General features: G+C 43.1%; 1 pseudogene; it reads left to right on the forward strand.

The window, feature by feature from the left end:
- The first annotated feature begins 3,186 nt into the window (after nucleotides 1–3,186).
- Nucleotides 3,187–4,772, forward strand: LOC102044488 (annotated as a pseudogene).
- Nucleotides 4,773–5,339: the final 567 nt, after the last annotated feature.

Consider the following 5,339-nt stretch of genomic DNA (forward strand, 5'->3'; position numbering starts at 1 on the left):
GCTTTCATTATCTGTGAACAGCTGAAAAGAAGACATTTAGAAAATAAATGTCTTCCACTGCAATTAGAATCATAGAATCTCAGAATGGTTTGGAAGAGACCATCCCCCCCCTGCCATGGCAGGGACACCTCCCACTGTCCCAGGCTGCTCCCAGCCCCAGTGTCCAGCCTGGCCTTGGGCACTGCCAGGGATCCAGGGGCAGCCCCAGCTGCTCTGGGCACCCTGTGCCAGGGCCTGCCCACCCTGCCAGGGAACAATTCCTCATTGCCAAGATCCCACCCAGCCCTGCTCTCTTCTCCCCAGTGCAGCTCTCAATCACTTCTCCACCCCACCTGTAGATGTGCCTTTGATATTTGCTACAGAAAAGATCAGAGTTTACCCAGTTTGTGATCCAGTTGGCTCTAGACTGGAGTAAGAATGGAAACTGTGAAAAGAATGCACAACCAGAGGCCAGGCCTGACTGCCTGACACAGTGTGGAGTAGCCAAAATATTCCTAATCCTTAGGGTTTAGTGCTGTCCTGTCTTCTACTACTGATTATCACAACTATTTTTGAAGAGATTTTATTCCATGGCTAAAGTGCAAATACTTATGTGCAACAATGAACCAGCACAAACTGAACACAAATTACAGGCTCCTCCCAGCCCACAGTCAGGGAATCTGCATTCATAAATGCAGATTTCTGCATTTATGAAGATTTTCGAAGCTAAGAGAGTTGAACTTGGGCACAAGAATTGGACACAATTCCTGGTATATCATACTGGGGATAGTGGCCTAGCATTGATTCTGTTTCCTCATTTCACCCTTTCAAAACCACAGCTAATTTGTCCCCTTGATTTTCTTCTCCTTTCTGCCTTTGTATTTGGCTCTTTGGAACATTAAAAAGCTTTGAGTAGGGTTGACAAAAACCACCAAAAAAAAAAAAATCAATCCATGACCTCAGTATATTCAGGAGAGTGTTTTAGTCCTGTGTCATTGTTCCTTCCAGGCTTCCACAGCCCATCAATCTCCTCCAGCCATGTACTCCTTGTGTGGAACCTGCCCTGGCTTTAAGGTGTTTTTCTTTCGCATCACCACCACAAAGGAAACCTCCACAACAAAAATAATGCTGCATGAAGGCACCATCAAATAGGTTCAAACACTTCATGGAGTGTAACACACCCAGGGAGCTGCAGACCATGTTCCAGTGCCTGGGAGCTGCGTCAGCACCAGCAGGAAACCCAAACCACTCACCTGCCACAGTGCTCCAGCTGCACATTCCCTGACTGCTCCTGAATAGCCAAGCACAGCTGAAGATAAACTCCCCAGATTCCTCACATTTCAAATATGGCTCTTCTCTCCAGAGACCTTGTGCTCAAACCCTGCCCAGGAAGAAGCCTTTGGGGTTTTACAGCCCCTCGTGCCATCTGCACTGCTTGGCCCTGGTCCCCTCCCTCAGCACTCAGAGCCCCATTCCAGGGGTGGGAACATCTGACTGCACCTCCCTCTCTGAATTGGGGTCCAGACCCAAGGGGGATATGAATGGCTGAGGTGCTGCACTCAGATTGCAGCTGATGGAGCTGCAGCCTTCCCTGCTGGCACCTGTGCCCTGCTGCTTCAAGGAAACACCTCCATGCGTGTCAGCTCCACATCAGACAGACATTTAGCTCAAACATTATCCTTATCCAAAACGGATCTGTGGCAAGGCTTTGGTCTATGGTGTGTTTGCCAGGGAATTGAGGAGTGCTTGCAATAGTGCTGTTCCCTCAGTGCTGCCAGAGCTGGCTGGAGGCTCTGAGACCCCTGCCCTGGGGTGACACCAGTGACAGCCCAGCCTGTCACCGGGACTAATTTAACATCCTTTTGTGCTGAGCAGGGCGACAAACAGGTTTGGGAACCAAGACGTGCTGCTGCCACTTCCCCAGGTACTGTGGGCAGGCAGGACAGTGGGATCAGCCCTGCCATGGGTGGCACTCTGGGTGTGCCAGGGGCTGCCCTGCCCAGCCAAGGGGCTCCCTCTGCCCACAGCTCTGTGGAGGGCTCAGCCAGGGCTGCTCCTCCCTTTGCTGCTCTCTGAACACCAAGCCCTTCTCTGCCCTGTTGGACAGCACATCTCCCCCTTTGCCTTGGCACCAGAGCGTGCCCACGGACACAAGGCTGAATTCAGACACACTGTAGAGAAGTCTGGAATCCTGCTGATGTCCAAATCAATGGCTTTGCCATTAACATCCCTGTGAGTGAAGTCAGTGCACTGAATTCACTTTTACTGAAGATATATTTCCTCAACAAACAAAAAAAAATTGAAAAAACACATGGCATAGTGAATCCACTCATGTGGTGTGTGCCCTACCTGCTCTTCCTTAGCACACACCTGTCTTTCAAACAAGACATTAACAAAATCTACAACAACTCAGATTAAACAATACTCAAACTTAGTAGAAGTTAATTTTGACAGAACAAAATGTATTTAATAGGACTCAGCCCTAAAAGGATATCAAATTAATAGAATGTAACTTAACATTACTCCAAATCTAACAATACTGGGGCTTAACTTTACATAATTTTACCAACATTTAACTTGCACTAAATAAAAACATAACAGAACTGAAAATAAATCTCAATAAAACTAGAATAGAACAGGAAAAAGCTTAAAATTAAGAACAATTAAACTGGACATTGTCCAAACTCAGTAAAACTCAAACAGAGGTTAACTTAACAAAATCAACTGAAGAGAACTCAACCTTAATCAAATTACCAGAACATATCTTAGTATTACTCAAATCTGACAATATTGGACCTTAACTTTGCTTAATCTTATTAACAATAAATCTGCAGGCAGTCTGTGAACAGAATGATTTTTCTGGAGGGATTAAAAAGGGTGTGACAAATCCATTATAAGTTTATGTAATGTAGATTCAGGTATAACAAAAGATTAAAGATTACTCACTGCAAACACTTTTAGATATAGAAATTTCTAGAGTTGTGGCAATAAAACTGCATGATTAAAACAACTTTGTCTGCTTGAGCAGTAATTTTTCTCATGAGCTAATTATTTCTAAACTTTAAAGAACTGCTGCAGATAAAATTCAAGGTTATAGGACTTAGCTAAGAACTCAAAATTGATAATAATCAAATAATCTTGGGAGAAGGGGAGAGCCACAGGCTGGGGGTGCGTGGCCATGGCAGTGCTGCAGTGGGCAGCCTGTACATGGAGGGGCACCCCTGCACTTGTCTGAATTTCCTGCAGCTCTGCAAAGTCAAGGACTGCAATTATTGTCTTATTTATCATGTACAGAGGGATTTTATTATACAAACCCCATGGGAACTGGCCGTGGAGGGGAATCCATATTTTGTCAACTGTATGGTGATCAAGCCAGCTTTTTTGAGGCAGGAAAGGTGCCCAGAATCAAGCACAAGAAGAAGGGAACTGTGTCAGTGGTGAATAATGGCAGTGATCAGCATGGATCACAGTTCCTCATTACCACAGGGGAAAACCTAGATTACCTTGATGGTGTACATACAGTATTTGGAGAAGTGACAGAAGGCATGGAAGACAATTAATGAAACCTTTGTAGATAAGGATTTTATCCCATATCAGGATATCAGGATAAATCATACAGTAATTTTACATGATCCCTTTGATGATCCACCTGCCTTGTGTGTTCCTGATCACCTACCAGACCCTACAAAGGAACAGCTTGACAGCGGCAGAATAGGAGCAGATGAAGAAATTGATGACATGAAAGGATGGTCTGCAGATTAAATAGAAGTTCAGGAAGAAAAAGAAGCAAAAATTTGTGTCATTCTTCTAGAAATGGGAGACTTACCAGAGGCAGACATCAAACCACCAGAAAATGTGCTGTTTGTATGAATCCTGTGAAGACCTGGAGATAATACTTTCACTATTTGGTCCCATTAAAAGTTGTGAAGTGATTCAAGACTGGAAGACTGGTGAATTTCTTTGTTATGCTTTCATTGAGTTTGAAAAGGAGGAAGACTGTGAGAAAGCCTACATCAAAATGGACAGTGTGCTGGTAGATGACAGACGGATACACATGGGTTTTAGCCAGTCTTTTGCAAAGATTAAATGGAAGGGAAAAGATGGATGGAAGGAAATCTACCAAGGAAGATTTCAAGGACCACGAGAAGGAACGTGACAAAGCTTCAAAATTTACTCTAAAAAGAAAGGTAAAACCAAAGCGAGACGCCAAGTGCAACCTTGTGCTGGATGAGGATGTAGAAGAGTCTCACACAAGTCAGTCACATTTAGCTAAAAAACAGAGGAAGAAAAAGCACAACTGTCACCCTGGTTTTTTAAGATTTTCTAAGCCTTTTGATGTTGACATTCTTGTAGTGAACTTTATCACACACTTCCTGTAAATAACGCATTGTTTTGTCTTCCTTTGTGGAGGAGGAGAAAGTTGATGGACTGTTGGTTTGTCCAGTGTGATTGGAGAGGTGTCACTGTCACCCTCCAATCCACTGTCACTTTTGGAAAACTACAAATATTGGGGTCAGAAAATAAACTGCCTCTTTCTTCCTTCACCTTGAGAACGGTGGTGTGCTTGTGTTCTTTTGTGTCCTATTGTGACACACCACCACTCTGAAGATGAAGACAAGAGGACCAAAAAATCTAAGAATTCTGACCAAAAGCATGAAGAATGCTGTAGGGGGAGGACCAAGGATGAGAAGAAAGACACAGAGCTGCAGCCGTTCTCAGGAGAGAGATTACACATACAGCAGACAAAAAGACAAGTACAGATGAAGGACAAGGAAAAGACAGAGGGGAGCTAAAATAATAAATTTAACTTTCTTTAATAATTCTTTTACCTGTCTACAGCACCCAAGTTTATGATTCACAATCAAGAGATGTTACCGTGTCTTTGCAAAATCTACCAAGTTTATTCTGAATCCACTAGTGCTCTTTAAATGTCTGATTTTCTGCTGCAATACATAAAGCCCATTTCCTTCAACATGTGCCATATAAAAGATGGAGGAAAACCATAAATAATAAAACTACAGCTCTGTTTTTTATCTTGCTCTGTAAAAGCAAAATGTGTTAGCAAGAACTAATCCTCCAGTTTGCTGCTCTGGCTCTCTTTTATCTAGTTTTTTGTTTAGGTTTTGTTGAAATCAACACCTTCTATCAGGGTAAGAATTCCTGTTTCATTTGTTTGCTCATTAGGTACAAGAAAGTGCATATTCCAGAAAGGCTTGATGTACAGATGAAGCTGTCAAGAGCAATGTGAATTCTAACAGAGTCGTTTCTCAAATGTGATAATTACTGTTTATTTTATAGGCTTACACATGACATCCCATTATTAAAGTAACTCCCACTTCAGCTTTTATTATTACCCACAC

The sequence above is a fragment of the Geospiza fortis genome, unplaced genomic scaffold, assembly GCF_000277835.1.
Source record: "Geospiza fortis unplaced genomic scaffold, GeoFor_1.0 scaffold359, whole genome shotgun sequence".
Taxonomy (NCBI): domain Eukaryota; kingdom Metazoa; phylum Chordata; class Aves; order Passeriformes; family Thraupidae; genus Geospiza; species Geospiza fortis.